Source organism: Vombatus ursinus, unplaced genomic scaffold, assembly GCF_900497805.2.
Source record: "Vombatus ursinus unplaced genomic scaffold, bare-nosed wombat genome assembly UNPS02014791.1, whole genome shotgun sequence".
NCBI classification, from domain to species: Eukaryota; Metazoa; Chordata; class Mammalia; order Diprotodontia; family Vombatidae; genus Vombatus; species Vombatus ursinus.
In genome coordinates this window covers 71005417-71025540 of record NW_020954569.1, presented here as the reverse complement: position 1 = coordinate 71025540, position 20124 = coordinate 71005417, and the positions used below count along the sequence as shown (strand labels likewise).

Genomic DNA, 20124 nt, shown 5'->3' with positions numbered 1-20124 from the left:
AATGAAGGGCTTTATGATGCAGGTATAATCACAGAAGCTTGACTTGCAGATAAGAATACTGCTGTATGATTGTTAGTCTAAGAGTGATGCCAGTTTCTAAGATTGGGAGACTAGGATGTCAACTGAAATTAAGTTGTCTGCTTTTTTTGGGTCCCTCAGAATTTGATTATATTTAAAAGACTTCATATTCCACTTCTTGGTGAAAGTTGCAATGTCTAGGAGGCTAAGAAATTCCCCAAAACTAATCTGGTGGAAACCATAGCCTAGATCCTGATGCCACCCATAGCTATTGCCAAACATTTCCAAACCTGGTCACCCAATTCTATCCCTCCAAAGTCTTGATTATAGCCAGTATTTTTCAGGACATTGGTGACACTTAACATATAGTAATGCTGAAACTTCAGATATTAATTGTGTTGGTATTATGTATTCATTCTGAAAAAGTTGAAAACGTTGAGTGACATGAAAGTACATTTACGCAGAGAAGGCTCATAAAGCACATAGAATCTCTGCAATGACAGCACATATTCACAGAATTAATGTGGGAAGGAAGGGAGGGAGGGGGAAATGGAGGCAATACAAGTGAAATGAACACCAAGTCCAGAGTCAGAGGACTTGGATTTCAAATTCTCTCTCAAATGCTTACTACTTATGTGATATTGGTAAAGTCACTTAACTTCTCTAGATCTCAGTTTCCTTACCTGTAAAAGGAGGATTAGATGGCCATTAAGGTCACTCTCAGGTCCAGATCCATGATCCTTGTTTTTTCCTATTCAGATTGGTAGATCAGGGATAAGTGTAGACAGCACATGGCTGCATTTTGGCAAAGCATTTGAAAAATATTCTCATGACCATGAGGTAGGCACTCAGAAATGGCTATTCAGACGTAAGGATATGGTGGATATATACAGAAAGGAAAGAACCAGAGATGAGAATCATAACTCAGGAATCCAGAGGCTCAAAGGCACCAAAGATCAAAGCAAGGTACTGGGTCAGAAGGCAGAAAGGCAGGCAGTACAGCATATAAAAGTAATGATAACAAATAGACTTTGCAACTGAGAAAACTTCTACCAAAAAGATCAAAGTCTCTTATGCTATGGACATAAATATCCAAATTGAAAGGAGGAATATAGAATTGAAGAAAATACCAGAAACAGCTATTTCATATACTGGAGTCCAGAACTTTATACCTATCTTTTATGGTTTTCTTTTATTTGTTTTCCCATTTTTTATCTTGTTTGCCTACCTAGACTGCAAGCTTCTTGAGCACAGGCCCTATTTATTCTACTTTCATTGTATTCTCCTAGAGTGCTAGATATTCTTATTCTCATATGCTTAATAACTAATTGATGTTTGCTTGCTTGCTGCTGAATATCACTATATGGATTCTCAGGGAATGTGTATGTTATTGTGTCTGAACCTGAGTTCAAGAGCTAAACTGGGCACCTTTGCATTGCACCCCTTAATATACATTATGTCCTCACACTTGTGAAAGTTTAATCAGACTATTTCCTAGGCCTGGAATGCCTTTCTTCTCTCTCTTCCTTCACCTATGGAATTCCTATATATCCTCTGCATCCCAAATTAAATTCCAATTTCTCTAGGAATCCTTCCCCTTGTTGACTGAAGATATGACTTTCCACTACATATATACCTTCCAAAGTCCATGGCTCTTTTCCTATATATATGTTTTAGATCAGTGTCCAGCCATTGTATGTCCTCTCTCAAAGGAGGACTGAAGAATTTCTCTCCTCTCTGAAAGTTCTATACCATTTCTTACTCTATTCCTCATAAAGGCATTCAGCAGTGATTAATCTCTTTACTAAACTGGAATCACACCAAAGTGGCAACCTGAAGCTTAAAATCTGGGCTATCGACATAAGGTTCCATAGCAGAACTAACCTGATGCTGAGCTACTGGCCAAGGAGGGTTCCTAATATTTCTCCTGCTGAGAGAAGGATAGGTCTCATATTATGTGGCTGGACCAAACCTATAAGTGGGGCTACAGGGGCTGCAGCTTCTCAAGTTAAAAGCATATGCATCTGAAGATCTAACATATCAATGGAGTTATAGCTAGAATGGACCTTTTAATAGCATCATTAATTAGAGTACAAACTCTTTGCAGACATCAGAACATGTATTGGTAAAAGTCCTGAACTGGGAGTCAGGAGTCTGGATATGAGGTCTGAATCTGTCACTAGTTAGCATAGCACAGTACCTGACATGTAATAGGCACTTAGGAATGGTGTATTGACTGCCTAATGACTGAAATAATTATGTGGCCTTGGGCTAGTCAGTTAACTTCTTTGGGCTTCAAATTTCTCATCTAATATGTAAGAACACCAAACTAAATGATGTATCTTATTCCTTCTAGTTCTAAATGCTTTGGATTCTATGATTACACCTGTTTGTTTTTTAAGTACTAATTATTAAATACTGCACATCTCTTGGGATGCTGAATCTGTGGTTGTTCATTGATTGATGACCTAAACAGGCCTAAATTGTTAAAGCTACCATTACTTATCCCTGAGAATTTGCAGAAACATTACCGCCAATGTGTAGCTAAAGTTTTCCGGGTCTTCCCGTCTAGATAACAAGGTCTTACAGGTAAGAACTGTGCTTTCTACTTCTGTGAATTTCCCACAGACACATCACCTTCCACATTACAGGTGTTCAATAAAGCTTGACTAATAATCCTGCAAAGAGCTGCATCTGTATTTGTCGATTTGTGTTGCTATTACATCACCCAATGTTACATTTCAATGGCATGAGCTCTTAATCATATCTCCAGTGAGCCACCCAAAGGCATAGACATATCAGCAACATTTAGTTTTTGGTATCCTGGAAAAGACTCCAACACAGATATAAAATATGATTCTAAATTAGTGATGCTAACCATTTAAATATGCACTGCAGAATTTATCCCATTGAATTTCTTTCCCTTCAAAGTTGTCACCAAGAAAGACTATTCACTTCTTCCAGAGAGGCTGCCGTTGATTAAAACATTTTTGAAGTTCCTGTTTGGGAACCTCCTTCAGAGCCAATTTATAGCCATGGAAGAATATCATACACATTGATTCACAATCAGTCATCCTTCACTGTACCTCCTCCAAACAAAACAAAACATAACATTAGCCAGCTTGATGAACCATCTTATTCTCCAGACTTAGCTCAGAATGACATCTGATAGTTTTGAAAAACCAATTTGAGCTTCTAAGATTAGTAATTTGACACCATTAAGTATATACAGAAGTTCCTGCAGATAGATACTAAAGGCAGTTCCCAAAGAGGCATTCTGAAAATATTTTGGTATGATCATAGTTTCATTGGAATCAATATGTTGCTCACATCCATTTTCCATGTTGACAACTTTGATGAAGACATCTTGCATTTATACTTTCTGATTTGTTTAACAGTCAATGACATTATTTTTAGGTATATTGCATAATTTAAAATTCTTGTTAAAGCATAGGATAAATGTTGCAAAAGAGGGGAGAATATAATAGCTAATAGATAAGGGAAAAAATAGTGAAAGGAGCACCAACCATAATAGTGGAGTAGAAGGAAGCATTATAAGTCAGGTACCCCTGCAATTCTAGCAAAGATCTAAGGAGAAGGTCAGGCAAAGTAGTGATTAAGGAAATTTAAAGAGAAACCATAGAAGGCCATTTTTCCAGGCCAAGATCACAGATCTGACCCAGAAGCAATGGAACAGGGAAGGAATAGTGGAATATCAATGAGTTGGGATGACAAACTCAGTCGCTCGGGACTCCAAACACAGCTGGGCCAGCAGCGCAAGCAGTCCTCCAGAGCAGATTGTAGATTCAGCCCTGAGCTAAGAATGAAGTAGATCAGCAGTTTGTTTCTCTGAGTGGACTCAGTCCAGGGCCCATAACGGGGCCAGAGGAGCATTTCTGTTCCTCTGAACAGATTATAGACCCAGACATAGGCTCAGAACAATTAGCTGACAAGGGCTAGGGATAACAACTGTCCCATAAAGTTCCACCCAGAGATACGTCTGACACTTATCTATATTCCAAAATAGTATCTGGAGTCTTGAAAGCCTAGGGAGGCAGACATCAGACAGTGCTTTTGATTATGCCCTATAAGCTCACTAAAATTTTGCATGATTCTGGGACAAGCCATCCCATGTGATTCTTAAAGAATACAACATTCAATACCCAAAGAGGATAGTAGAAGGACCTCTGATAAGATAGGTTCAGAACAAACAAAGCCATGGCATTCCCAACATATGTGGACAAAACTTGGACCTGACATGAAATCAAAATCTTGAAAGTAAAGTCAGAAAAATAAGTAAACAAAAATTAAAGTTATTTTGATGCTAAGGATATTGAAGACTCAAGAATGGAAGAGGGAAATGACTCTAAAACATCTACAAGAAAAACCTCAAAAAAAAAAACTTGACCATGAGCACAATTAGAATTCCTAAGAGAAATGAAAAAATGAAAAAAAAAATAATTTCTTAAATGAGCATGATGGAGAACAGAATTTAAAAGACATGAGAGGACTAGAGGAAAGACTTGGAAGGAGAATTAGCAGGTGAACATAAGAAATAAAAACAAAGCAAAACAAAACTACCCAAGTAACAGATACCCCACAAATTAGAGTGGACCAAATAAAAGCCAATGATGTCATAAAACAATAAGAAATATTAAAATGAAATCATCTGAAAATGTAGAACATGTGAGGTATGTCATATCAAAAGCAACTGACTTGTAAATAGATTAAGTAGCGATAATTTGAGAAACGTTGTATTTCCTGAAAGGCATAATCAAAAAAGATGACAGATATCAAGAAATTATGAAAGAAGAAAATTACCACAAGATATTAGAAAAAGAGTAAAAAACAAATGTAAAGAAAATTCATTGATCATCTTTGAAAGAAGCTCCCAATGAAAATACCCAGAAATATCACAACCAAAATCCAAACCTTCACAGTCAATAAAAAAATCTGTAAGCAGCTAAGAAGAAAGAGCTCAAGTATAAAGAAACCATAGTTAAGACCAAAAAATACATTTAGCATTCAGACTAGGAAAATGGAGAGCATGGAATCTGATATTTCCAAAGACAAAAATATAGGATTACAAACATGAATAGTTTACCAAGCAAAACTGAGTATAATCTTAAAAAGAAAAAAAAGGTTCTTATAATGAAACAGATTCCAAGCATTTCTGAAGACCAGAGATAAGTAGAAATTTTTGCAATAAAAACATGAGAGTCAAGAGAAAAATTAAAAAGTAAAACAAATGGACAAGAGGATGGCATTTTATAAATGTTTTATAAGTAGTGTTTGAATTCTATTGAGGGGAGAGTATGATACAAATGTTCCCTCAGAGTCCTACCATCATCGGGGTCATACTCAAATAAAACAAAAAGGCTAGAATTGGTTGAGTGATGTTTTGCTAACCTTAACAAAAGATACAAAGTGAGAAGAGGGGGAAGGGAAGGATGTAATAAAGAAGAAAAGGGGAAACATCTCATAATCAACACATGCAAGTAGAAGTCTATACAAACAAGGAACCACAGATGACTTGAAGCTCACTTTTATATGAATTGGTCAAATAAGTGTGCAATGCACATGCACATACACAAAGTTTGTGTAGAAAAGTAGATTACACTCAAGGGAAACAAGAGGAAACAGAGAGAGGCAAAAAGAAAACTAAGGATTGTGGATTTAGAGATAAATTAGTCATAAATAGAAGAAATCTTATGTTCAGATAGGGGGTAGTGAAGAGAAAATTAGAGGGAAAGAATGGACAATTTTGAACTGATGATTTCAGTCTGATAATAGGAAGGAGTTAGAGCAGGAAAGAGGAAGCTGATTACATTAAGCATGAAGCAATTGTACTGTACAAATTCCTCTTCTATGATCCCTTTTCTTCTTTATAAAAAGAGAGTATGGACTTAGATTCTTAAAAATCTAGCCACTGCTCAGATTCTTATGAACTAGTCAATAGCTTACTAATGTTCAGATTCCTTAAGAGTCTGCCCAATATGACAGATGTTCTAATAAACCTTGTGTTTGGCTGAAAGAAGGCTTGGGTTGAATTCTTTCAGGCAAGATGTGCATGTCATGATTTTGGGGTATCAGCAACCTTAAATTCCTACATTTGGGTGGCCCATACAGGGAAACTGCTTAACCCCAAGTTCTTCTCTAGCCAAGACTGGAAGGTATGTAAGCCTACCCACCCCACTTCTTGATCTGCAGTTGGCATCACTCTCCGAGCACCAAGGCTTGGAGGTGCTTTTTGGGCAGATAGTTAAGAGCCTATCTCACACTCAGCCTGATTCTCTCAGGCTTTCAGTCCACTGGGTTGATTTGAGGCCAGGGACCTGGATACACCTTCCACAACATAGAGGACAAGGACAGACACCCTATTGGAAGTATATGTCTAATTTTGTCAGTTTTCCCGGCGCTAGAGAATTGGGGAAAACTACAGTTGTTTTTTGGTTCCCTGAGGCTTATTTACTCCCTTCCCTCTACATCCCTGAATTCTCCTTCATGGAAGTTACAGGGGAAAGTTAGAACAGCTAAAAATACCTTAGCAGATTCTGGAGGTTTTGTGATTGATCATTAAGGAGTTTGGAGCTCCTCCTTTCAACCCTGGTCACTCTTTTCTCCCTCCCTTCCTTTGAGTCAAGAGGATATCTGTTAACCCCTCTCATAGGAGAAGAGAGTTTCACCCTTTACCCCTCACCTTTGATTTTGCCCTCCCCCACCTGGGAAAGGAAGGAGGGAGGAGGGGCAGCAGCTACAGTGTGGGCCCCCCTGGCAATGGCCTTGGGCCCTAGGGCAACCTTTGCCCGGAGGCATCACCCACGTTCAGCACATCCTGCTCATGGTAAAGAAGTTAGCCTCCAAACCCAGGTAAGCACACTCTTTTAAATTTATAGTTTTAGCTGTTACGAAGAGATGTTGATTCTCTGTGTAAAGTAAATTGGTAATGCATTTAACAAAACTGAAGTCACCTGACTGGCAATGGGTTTATTTCAAGTTTCAAATTGGTGAACTTTTTGTATGTTATGTCAAGCAGCTTTTCATAATTCGGTTACTGCTAAAATAATTTGACTATTGTTGGTTATTGTTTTAATGTGTAAGCTAGCCAAAAAAGCTTATTTGGCTTATGTATGACTTGTTGAGAATTTGCAAGTGTGTAGAAATCTCTGATGATTGGCTTTTTACACCAGGACAAATTTAAGTTTGAGATGTAAATCCTGAAAAAGTTTTTCCTATGCTGGGATTAATGAAACTTGCTGTTTGAGGTAAAAGCTCATAGGATTTTATTTTGAGTTGCCTGATGGATCATAATAATCCATCGATAATCAATAATCCATCATCTGAGAAATGCCACAAGCTACTCAGAGAGAATGTGATGCTGGTGGGAAGTCAGCATTGGGTAAAAGCTGAGAGGACAATTTAAGCCTCAGTCTAAGATGGGATCCTCCTGGCTCAGTTTCCCCATTATGTTCCTTTGAAAAGGAATGTTACCCACCTGGCCATTCCTGAGTCTGGCTATGAGGTGGATTTGATACTGCATGGTTGGAAAACTGAATTATCTGAATCCAAACAGAGCTAAGGCTGTCACATCTGGGCCCTGCAGTCTTTTCTGTCAGATTTGTGTCTTCTAGACTATGAGTCATTCACCTACAATTGATAGCAAATAGCGGGTACCAGCCAATGTCCCCCCATTGTTTCCTGGATGCAACCTGTGCTCGGTTCCAGTCAATCTTCTCTTTGGGACCCCTCAAGGCAGGGGCAGCTCTACACCCCTTGCCAGCAGGAAGCAGTTTCAGAAGTCAAGACCTTCACCCCTTACCCCAAAAGAATTTGGGTCCCATTTGTTTGAGGGGGGATGATGAGGATGGGATCTAGACCCCAGAAAGGAAAAACTCTGGACTTTCCCATGTGGCCAAATATCTGGCATTCGCCTGAGGCTATAATCCCATCAACTGGCCTTTCATTGTGGCTACACCCAATCTCCCAATTCTGTTACCCTTAACCTACCCTAGCCCTCCATTTTTTTACCTCCCTAAGGCCTTGTGCCATTTCCCACCCTTAATCCTAGCTAGGCTCCATTCTCCCTTGGCCACAGGAATTCTGAAAATAAAATGATAAAAATATTAGTGCCTTTTGACCCAGTGATTCCACCACTCGGCCTCTTAGTTTGTTGGGCTGGAAAATTATTGTTGGTTCTGCTCCTCCAGAATTCAATTTGAGGAGTTATTTTAAAGTTGTTGTTTGAAGGGTAATTTGGGAGCATTCAGATGAGTTTCTGCCTCTGCTCTGCCTTCCCAAAATGCACTTTAAATGGATTCAATTGATACCATTTTTTTGCTATGAAACTTTCCAGAAATGACTCCCTCTTGAATAAAGGGAGTTAGACATACAATTGCTCCCTTGATATTATTCCCATTTTCATATGAAAAGAAAACATTATTTCTCATGTGACAAGATTTTTAGTAAATAAAAATAATGAGGAAAATTGAAGGTGATGATGAAGAATGGTAAAAGTGAGTTGTACCCACAATTCCCAGTTCTTTGCCATCACAAAGAGAGCTGCTGTAAGTGCTTTAGAACATATAGAATCTTTTCTTTTTTTCCCTAATCATCTTTGGAAACAGACCTAGTAGTGTTATTCCTTGGTCAAAGGGTATAGACAGTTTAATATTTCTTTGGGCATATTTCCAGATTGCTCTCCAAAATGATTAGATGAGTTCACAATTCCACCAGCAATGAATTAGTGTCCCAATTTTTCCATATCCTCTCCAATATTTGTTGCCTTGTCCTTCAATCACTTCAGCCAGTCTGGCAAATGATATCTCCAGGTTGTTTTAATTTTCATTTTCTCTAATCAATAATGATTTAAAGCATTTTATAAGAGTATAAATTATTTTGATTTCTTCATCCAAAAACTGCCTGTTTATATTCTTTGACTATTTATCAATTGGAAAATAACTTGTGTTTTTATGGATTTGATAAAATTCTTTATATATTTGAGATATGTGACCTTTATTTGATAAACTGTCTATAAAACTCTTTTCTCAATTTTATGCTTTCCTTCTGATCTTGGCTGTATTTGTTTGATTTGTGCAAACCCTTTTTAATTCAATGTAATTGAAATTATCCATTTTACACCTCATGCTGCTCTCTGTATCTTGTTTATTCACAAATTGTTTGCCTGTCTGCAATTCTCATAAGTAATATAGTCCATGTTTTTCAAATTTTCCTGTAATATTTCTCTTTATAGCTAGGTCATGTATCCATTTTGACCTTATCTTGGTAAATAATGTAAGATATTGGGCTATGCCAAATTTCTGCCATACTGCTTTCCAGTTTTCCCAAAAGAAATTTACCAAATAACGAATTTTTATCCCAAAATCTTGTCTTTACACTTATCAAATACAAGGTTACTATATTTACTTTCTGCTGTAAATTTTAAAAGAATAACAAATTGTACATAATAGATTTGCAATTTCATGTGCAATCATCTTTTCATTATACTATGTTATAGAAATGCTCATTTTGTTCCATAAATTAAAAATAAAATGAATAAAAACAAAAAGTGAGTTATCCACAGTCAAATAAATAAAGGCAGGGAATTTCACTCACATATCAGTGCTTTGTGGAAAACTTTGTTCCCACCACTAACAGGTATCCCAGTATTACTCATCTTTTTTTGCCCCTGGAATTTATTCTGACACTATTCTCATCTAAAATGGCATGCTTTCAGAGATAATCATATGGATACACCAAGAAATTAAATTAATTCATTAATGATTGCCTACTATAGGTCTAGTACTCTTCTAGATGCTACAGGTTATAAAGAGGCATTTAAGGCAAACTTCTTGACCTTAAGGGACACAATATGATTGGGAAGAGAAGACTTTATTCAAAGTTAACAACAATGCAAACAGTATTTGATGATTTGTCAAATTAGTGACTCAGAAGCAAATGTTATAGGAGCTTTGAAAAGGACAAGATCAAGGTGGGATACAGAAAGTCAGTGAAAACTATTTGTAGAAGGTGTGGGTTGAAGTATGGGTAGGACTGAGATAAGTCATGAAAGAAATAGTATTATCTGTTAACTGAGAAATACATATGTGTGTATGTGTGTGTGTGTGTGTGTGTAAGATCTCTCTCTTTCTCTCTCTGTCTCTGTCTCTGTCTCTCTCTGTCCTTGTGTGTATGTGTATGTGTGTGTCTCCCTTTCTCTCCTTGCCCCCTCCTTTCCTTCCCTCTCCTTCTCCCTCCCTATTTTCCTTTCTCTCTCTGTCTGTGTCTGTCTCTTTTTCTCTCAGTCTCTTTCTCAGTCTCTCTCAGTCTCTCTCTCTGTCTCTGTCTGTCTGTCTGTCTCTCTCTCTCTCTCTCTCCACATAAACATAAATATCTAGGTAGGTATAGATAAAGATATAATCTGCCCTAAATTTGTCATGGATCACTATCTCCAATTTCTGCTACTTTCATATTGATTATCCAGAAGTGTATTGTTTCATGTAGTAAGGATTAGATTTAGAGTAAAATAATCTGTTACAATCTCTCTATGCTACTTCCCATCTTTGTGACCTTATAAAACTTACTTTCTGGGCCTCAGTTTTCTTATCTTTAAAATATGTATTTGAGAGCATGAGATGACTCAGAGATTATTTCTAAGCTCTCTTTCAGCTCAGCAGTGTTCCAGGGCTTGATGCACTTAACTCAATGCCAGTGATAAATAAGAGAATCTCAAGGTCTTTACCATCTACAGAGAATCCTTCTTTAAATTTTGGACTCCCTGACAGTGGCAAGCATATATCTTTTTGACAGATTAGTGGATATTGTCAGTGCTCACTGAGATCACTCACCAACCACATAGCTCACAGCCTATCCATGCATACCTCTTTTGTGTGTCTTTATTGTGTGTCCTCCATAACTACACCATACATTGTTCACCCAACATGCTCTAAATCTCTATATTATATTGATACCAAAGGATCAGGTGAACTTTCCACTGCTAATCTCTTGCTCTCATTATAGGAATGGCCCATCTTTCACCCCCTCACCACACCTTTTACTACTATTAATATGACTTTTGTCACAATTAATATTCATAATCTAAGAGTCACTAAACAAAGCTTTTATTGTTGTTATTGTTGTTTTTGCATCCTTGATGATGGGAGATATAAATATGGGAGATTTTTGTTGAGTGAGAATCCTTTAAGGTGAAACTTTACCAAAGGAAATGTTTATATTAATAGTTAATAAGAACAAGTTCATTAGAAGCTTGTATTCGCCATACTATTTTGTCAATTGCATGACTCTGAAGATGTATTGTGATTTAAAATAGAATTTGTGAAAGTATTCCTCTTCCTTTCTCATGGAGTCACCAAGGATTCCTGATATTTAAGTAGAGTGTTGTCATACAATTTTTGCAACAATAAGAAAAATATTCATATAGATTAATAGTTATTGATTTTTTCAGTTGTATTTTATTTGAGATGGGGCAACAATACCAAAATAAATAGCTACCTGAAAAAGGGATACCACACTAGCCTTAAATGTGTGTCATTTCCAGCATGGACCACATCTCTGTACATCCAGAGCAAAATATACATTGAAGAAAGGTTCTCTCTAGTAATGGCATCATGTGGATTTAATTAAGCCCTGGAACATTAAAGAACTTTTTTAAAATTCATCACTAACAATTCAGAAAAGAAAAGCCAAGTGTAAGGAAAATTTATATTGTCCAGAAAATAACATGTGGCTGGATAAACAATCCATAGATCTGGTAAATTAGTATGTAAATCTTGCATAGACAGTGCAAATGGACAATGAGAAACTCAGCCCAGAATGGAATGAAAGGAAAACAGGCAAGATGGCCTTTGGGAAACGGTACATTTCTAATAATGACCCCAAGGTTTTCACTGTAATATACCTTTATCATTCATTTCTTTCAATGATATTGTATTGCCGTGAATCATAGAATAGCACTGTATCTGAAGAACTGTAATTAAGAATTGCTCAAGTGGAAAGGAAGAAGCACATGGTGGCCACAAGCAGCCTCCAGCACAGTACTAACAGGGAGCTACAGAAAAGAGTTTTCAAGAATGTTTTTTGGGGAACTTCATACCTGGGGGTGTGTGAGGGGGATGAAAGATGGGCCATTCCTATAGTGAAAGCAAGAGATAAGCAGTGGAAAGTTTACCTGATCCTTTGGTATCAATGTAATATTGAGATTTAGAAAAGTCAGCTAGCATGTTGGGTGGACAGTGTGTGGTGTAGTTATGGGAGGACACATAAAAGACCCACACAAAAGAGGTATGCATGGATAGGCTGTGAGCTATGTGGTTGGTGAGTGATCTCAGTGAGCACTGACAATATCCACTAGTCTGTCAAAGTACTTCTGAGATCCATGGCATTTTCTAGGAATTCACAATTTATTTTTTAGCCTCTCAATTACTTTTCCTAGGAATCTTCTGCATTTTCCTAAATGTACTATATTTCCCTTTTATAGATTCATTATAGATTCATTAATATTTGCAGGTATGTGTGTATTGTGGTCCTGTGATATATTCAGGCAATCCCTTAAAATGTCCAAGGCCCACAGAATATTCACTTTGACCATGTTCATTTTATTTTACTCTCCCCTTCTCATTTTCATATTGCAGTGTAGTAAATTCAGCATTATGCTTTTCAGAATGCCAAGTGGCTCTTAAGAAAATACTGAAGTACCCAGAGTACTTACATGCTTCTGCCAAACTAATGTTAATGATAATGATAATGATGATGATGATGATGATGATGATGATGATAACAACAACAGCAACAACAAAACAACCTCTTTTAAAGCTCCAGATATTTTTCATGCCTTTCACTTTAATTGCCAATTTAGTGGAGAAAAACTAAGAACTCCAAATGGGCAGAGCTAAGTACATAGAGGTATTAGTTTATATCACAAGCTCCTGAGTGAGCCTTTTATGTTTTGGGGAATAGAGTACTCCCTCACCCCACTCCCCAAAAAAGGTATTTCCTAGTGCCTAAATAAATTTATCCACTAAACTGAGCTTAGGGAGCACAATACCACATAGTATTGTAATTGTACTCACCTGTGAGCTCTTTCATGCTCAAAAATTCTTTTGGTGACAGCTGCTTAATGATTTGCCACTGATAAGCTTCTCACCTTCCATTGAATAGGGAAGGAAGTAGGATGTACCAGAAAGGCACTAATTTGGACAGCAGAGGATCTGAGTTCATGATACTAATTTGCTCTACAATCTAGTAAGAAACAGCCTGGATAACTCACTTGAGGAAATGAACTGGAATCTAAGGCTATAAATATGTACATAAACACATTCCATATTTTTGACTAGAGACAGGATTTGTCTAGGATTAGAAAACTGAGAGCTGGAAGAAACCTCAGAGGTCATCTGCTACAACACCCTCATTTTACAGATTATGAAACAAGCCCCCAAAGAGAAATTGATTTGTCAGAGATCAATTGGTAAAAAATGTCAGAGAAAAAATTAAATCCAGGTCCTCTCCAGATCCAACACTCTTTCCACTTTGTCACACCAGCTGAGAGAAGAGGAGGAATTAACTATCTGTTAATTACTAACAGTTTAGTTCTGGTTTCATAATTTTTTTTGCTAACATTGGGTGCTTGTTGACTACTTTTTATTCATTTTAATTTTTTAAATATTAATTTATTTATTTTTAGATTTCAACATTCACTTACATGATATTTTGAGTTCCAAATTTTCTCCCCATCTCTCTACTCCCCCCACCACAAAATGGCATGCTTTCTGAATACCCCTTCCTCTAATCTCCCCTCCTTTCTATCACCCTCCTTGTCTTATCCTCTTCCCCTTCTATTTTCCTGTAGGGCAAGGTAGATTTCTATATCCCATTGCCTGTATATCTTATTTCACAGTTGCATGTAGAAACAATTTTTAACATTCATTTTTAAAACTTTGAGTTACAAATTCTCTCCCTTCCTCCCTCCCCACCCCCCCTCATTGAGAAGGCAAGCAATTCAACATAGATGTGTAGTCATGCAAGACACTTCCATAATAGCCATGTTGAAAAAGACTAATTATATTTCATTCCATCCTATCCCACCCCTGTTTATCCTGTTCTTTCCTTTGACCCTGTCCCTTCTCATAAGTGTTTGCTTCTGATCACCCCCTCCCCCAATCTTCCCTCCCTTCTATCATCCAACCATCTCTTATCCCCTTCCTCCTATTTTCTTGTAGGGTAAGATAGATTTCCATACCCAATTGAGTGTGTATGTTATTCTCTCCTTAAGCCAAATTCATTGAGAGTAAGATTCACTCATTCCCTCTCACCTCCCCCCTCCCTTTCCCTCCACTTTAAGAGCTTTTTATTGCCTCTTTTATGTGACATAATTTATCCCACTCTACCTCTCCCTTTCTCCTCCCAGTACAGTTCTCTCTCACCCCTTAATTTTATTTTTAGATAGCATCCCTTCATATTCAACTTTCCCTGTGCCCTCTGTCTAGATAGCTAGAGATATCTATCTATCTCTATACATACATACATATATATGTATGTATGTATATATGTATGTATATATGCCTTTCAACTACCCTAATACTGAGAAAGGTCTCATGAGTTACAAATATCATCTTTCCATGTAGGAATGTAAACAGTTCAACTTTAACAAGTCCCTCATGCTTTTTCTTTCCTGTTCACCTTTTCATGCTTCTTTTCAGTTTTGTATTTCAAAGTCAAAATTTCTATTTTGCTCAGGTCTTTTCATGAAGAATGCTTGAAAGTCCTCTATTTCACTGAATTTTTTCCCCTGAAGGATTATACTCAGTTTTGCAGGGTAGGTGATTCTTGTCTTTAATCCTAGCTCCTTTGACCTCTGGAATATCATATTCCAAGACCTCCAATCCCTTAAGGTAGAAGCTGCTAAATCTTGTGTTATCTTGATTGTGTTTCCACAATACTTGAATTGTTTCTTTCTGGCTCCTTGCAATATTTTCTCCTTGACCTGGGAACTCTGGAATTTGGCTATAATATTCGTAGGAGTTTTCTTTTGGGGATCTCTTTTACCCTCTGGTTCTAGAACATCAGAGAAGTTTTCCTTCATAATTTCTTTTTTTTAACTTATTATTAATTTATTTTGACTTATCAAAAATCACTTCCATAAGCTTTTGAGTTTTAAATTTTTCTCCCCCTCCATCCCTACCTCCTTCTCCAAGAGCACAATCTAATTATAAGCTATACATATACATTCTTATTAAACATATTTTCACATTAGTGATGTTGTAAGTAAGAATTAGAACTAATAGAAGGAACCACTAGAAAGAGGAAACAAAACACAACAGAAAAAAAAGTAGCAAATATTATGCTTTGATCTGTATTCAAACTCCATAGTTCTTTCTTTGGATGTGGATAACAATTTCCATCATGAGGCTTTTGGAGATATCTTGGATCCTTCTATTGTGGAGAGGGGTTAAATCTATCAAAGTCAGTCATCACTCAATGTGGCTGTTATTGTGTACAATATTCTTCTGGTTCTGCTCACTTCACTCAGCATCAAACCATACAAGTCTTTCCAGGTTTATCTGAAGCCTGCCTGTTCATCATTTCTTGTAGCACAGTAATATTCCATTACATTCACATATCACATTCACAATTAGGATTACTATCTGTGTCTTTCTCTCCATCCTCCCCCCCCCCCCATTTATGCTTTTCTTTCTCCTTTCTACTCCTCACTAATGTTTTGCTTTTAACTATCACCTCCCTCTGTCCCACCTCCCTTCTATTAGTCCCCTCCCTTTTCTTTCCCTTTTTCTCTCCTACTGACTATAGGGCATGTTAGATTTCTATACCTAACTGATTATGTTATTCCCTTCTTAACCCAAATGTGATGAGAGTAAGGTTCATACAATGCTCATCTCCCTCCCTTCTTTCCCTCTGCTGTAATAGATTTTTGTGCCTTTTCCTGTGATGTAATTTACCCTTGTCTAACTCCTCCTTTGCCTTTCTCTCAGTACATTTTCTTAGTAAGATCAGATTAATTCACTTACTTGGATCCATTTAACCTACTTGATTAGATTTTTTTCATCATTACATCAAAGTCAATTTATACCCACCCCCTTTATGTATACCCCTTTTACATGGTGTAATCACAATACAGTTCTCAAGAGTTACAAATGTCATCTTCCCTTGTATGGATGTAAAGAGCTTGCCCTTATAAATAACATGTTGTTACTTTCTGTCCCGTTTACCTTTTTATATCTCTCTTGAGTCTTGTATTTGAAGATCAAATTTTCTGTTAAGCTCTGGTCTTTTTATCAGGAAGGTATGGAAGTCCCCTATTTGGTTGAATATCCATCTCCTCCCCTGAAAGATCATGCTCATTTTCACTAGGTAGTTGATCCTTGGTTGTAATCCAAGCTCCTTTGCCTTATGGAATATCATATTCCACGCCCTACAGTCTTCTTCTTCTTTTTTTTTTGGTTAGGCAATGGGGTTAAGTGACTTACCCAAGGTCACACCACTAGTAAGTGTTATGTGTCTGAGGCCGGATTTGAACTCAGGTCCTTCTGACTCCAAGGCTGGTTCTCTATCCACTGTGCCACCTAGCTGCCCCCCTACAGTCTTTTAATGTAGAAGTTGCAAGGTCCTGTATAATCCTGATTGTGGTTCCATGATATTTAAATTGTTTCTTTCTGGCTTCTTGCAGTATTTTCTCTTTGACCTGGTAATTTTGGAATTTGGCTACTATATTCCTTGGCATTTTCAATGTGGTATCTCTTTCAGGAGGTGATCAGTGGATTCTTTTATGGCTATTTTGCCCTCTGGTTCTAGGACCTCAGAGCAGTTTTCCTTTATGATTTCCTGAAAGATACTGTCCAGGCTCTTTTTTTCATCATGGTTTTCAGGTAGACCAATAATTTTTAAATTGTCTCTCCTGGATTGATTTTCCAGGTCAGTTGTTTTACCAATGAGATATTTTACATTTTCATCTATTTTTTTCATTCTTTTGTTTTGTTTGACTGATTCTTGCATAGAGTAGTTAGCTTTCATTTGCTCAATTCTAATTTTTTTTGATATTCAAGAAATATTTATTGAGACAGACAGCAACACAGAGGGATTCTGTGGAGAAGCTGCTTTGTTAAGGGCAGTAGGAAGGATCTGAGGGGTCCTCTGATACCACCCTCCTTCAGATAACAGCTGAAGCCAAAGACCTTTGAATCGCTAGGAATCTTGGAGGAAAGACTGCACTCCACCATCCTGAGGTGGTGGCCCAGGGAGACCAGGTCCAAAGGAAGAGTAACTCTAGGATTCCGTATTTCCTAATGATTGGAGAGGGAAGCCCAATTGTCTTAAGGAAAATGGTAGGGAGAGCCAAAGAGAAGCCTTATTGGTCAGTGGGAGGATTCAAACACAGCACCAGACTCTGAGTCAGAAGACCTGGATTAGGACCTCAGTAAAGTGGTGGATACTTACTAGCTGGGTGGATAAAAGTCATTTCATGCCTGAATCTGTTTCATCTGAAAAATGGAGATAATACAAGGGGTCCCAAAAATCTTCATGTGCTTTTAAACTACAATAGCTTAAAATCATGCTAAGATTTTTGGGACATTTTGTACTTATGCTACCTACCTGAAAGGAATACTGAAGAAAACATTTCGCAAGTCTTTAAGCACTAGATAAAATGTTTGGCATTAATATCATCTGAACTGGATTTTGCCACTCCATTTCCCATCTGTAAATCACATCCATGAAGGGACATAGGACACCAGATGCTTTGCAACTATCTTTTCTTTGTAGAGGGAGGATGGAGGGGTGGGGAGGTGGCTGAAGTTCCTCCTGCCTTCCTTATCAGTCCCACATGCTCCAGAGCCCCACCCTGATTTCCCAAGTCCACAAGGAAGTATCCTCTTTTGGTTGCTTTGAGCCTGAACCACTTGACTTCCTGTGTACTTATACCATTTGGTGTATATATATTAAAACGGGCAAGTTTCCAGTTCTCTAGCTTTGGTCTCCCCACGGACAAAGCAAGATCAGATGAGCTGAATTTTCAAGGTCCCTTAGAGTTCTAGGGTTCTCTGAACCTCTATTCATCCTGTAGTTAGGACTCCGAAGTCTATCAATTAGTCAGTCTTTGGTTGTCCTGGTGGGTTGTAAGTTCTTAATCTACCTGTGAGCTCCCTTCTGTCTCCATGCAAAGAGGATGAGGTGTACCCAGGAGAGACCTGTTCATTGATATATCTCTAACATAGAGCCATGGAGGGGATGTTCGCCTTGTGGAAGTTCAATCAGAACTCCCTTTAATGAAAGGGCTCAGCCCCTTCTCCACCTTCCCCCCCAGTCAGTCACATAACCTGGGAGGCAGATGAAGTTTTTGTTGGTTAGCACTTTGGGGTCCCAACCCCTCAAGGGCTCTGAAAAGAAAGGTGAAGGGGTTTGGGGGAGTCCACAATGGAAGGCATCTGGTGAGGGTGAGTGTGGGAGGTACCACAGTTCCAAACAGGGGGCTAGGGCACACTTAGGAACAGCACCTCCACTACTCCCCCAGACTGCTGCCCAGGAAGTAGATTTAGGTTCTTTGTAGACCCAAACCCCCTACACTGTGTCTGTATCCCTATGTTTAAGTGTGTGCCCAAATATAAACCCGCTGAGGGTCTGGCCTGTCTCTGTGTTCATGAGAGTCTGACCATCTCAATCTCACACCGACTCAGGTACCCTCATCAGTTCTGGGTAGGGAAAGAGGTGTCAATGGGTGGGGGAGGTCAATGTCCCTGACTGGAGAGGTAGGTGACAAGCTTCAGACACGGTGCCCGGGCATAGACCCGTAGAGTGTACAAGAGTGTGAAAAAGTCCTAGGTGCTGAAGAATATGTCGGCCAGTACCCACTGCACTGCTTTGGCCTCCCCCGGCCTGTGAACAATGGTGTCTCCTGGGTAGTAAACTTCACTCTTGGTTGTCCCCTCTCTCCATTGGTGGAAGGTCCCAGAGATGATTGTGTCTGAGATTTCAGTCCAGTATCGTACAGAGTGGCCCACGGTGTCGGTGGCTGTGCCGAAGAGCAGCATGTACTCAGAGAGTGAAGCATGAAAGACGCACATGGAACCCATCCACCCGCCGGCGTTCATAAAAATGCACTGCAGGTCCTCATCTGCCAGGATGTGGCCGGGGTGCAGCCACCGGAGCTCCACGATGAGGCGAGAGAAAGCCAGCTCATGATCAAGGCCTGTGTACTAGTGCGCCAGCTGCTGCGATTTCCTCGCGCTGGAAGACGAGGCTCTTGGAGTCCAGCCAGGTGCGAATGCCCTGCACAAGCATCGCCAGGACAGCCAGCCCCACGGCCATTCACAGGGCATGCGAGCTCCTTGTCCACTGCATCCCTAGGGCCCCAGGAAGAGGGAGCAGGAAGAACTACGGGAGGAAGAAGAGTGGCCACCTAGGGGAGGAAGCAGCTTCTGGCAATGCCAGGGGAGGATAGGCTATGTACTACAAGCGCCCTCGCTCAATTCTAATTTTTAACAAATTGTTTTCTTCTATTAGATTTTGTACCTCCTTCCTCATTTGGGCAATTGTGTTTGTTATGGATTTGTTTTCCTCAGTGTACTTTTTTTCCAGTTGGCCAACTGTATTTTTTAAAGAATTGTTTTCTACAGTTAATTTTTGTCCTTCATTTTCCAAGCTATTGACTCTCTCTTGTATACCTCTCATTTCTTTTCCCATTTTTTCTTCTACCCCTCTCATTTGACTTTTAAAATCCTTCTTGAGCTCTTCCCAGAAGGCTTTTTGGGATTCAGACAAGTTCATATTCCCTTCTGAGGTTCCAGTTGTGGGTTTGTTGACAATGTTGTCCTCTTCAGAATTTCTGCCTTGATCTTCACTCTCGTATAATAAGAATCTATTGTACATTTGTTTTTGCTCGTGATGTTTGCTTATTTCCTGGCCTTTAAAGAGATTGGGCTCTCCTGTTGGGGAGCAGAGAGCACTGACCCAAGCTTCTTGTGTTGGGAGCCTAGGGCCTGGTTGATGGCTTTGTGTGCTGGGGCCTCCAATGTTGTTAGTTGGAGGCTGTAGGGTACTGGCAGCTTACCTGGTGTTGGGCTGGAAACAGCAATACTGGAACTC

At 38.7% G+C, this 20124-nt stretch overlaps 1 pseudogene; it reads right to left on the bottom strand.

Annotated features, from left to right (window-relative positions):
* Nucleotides 1-18767: 18767 nt before the first annotated feature.
* On the bottom strand, nt 18768-19380 carry LOC114047818 (annotated as a pseudogene).
* Between the last annotated feature and the right edge of the window lie 744 nt (nt 19381-20124).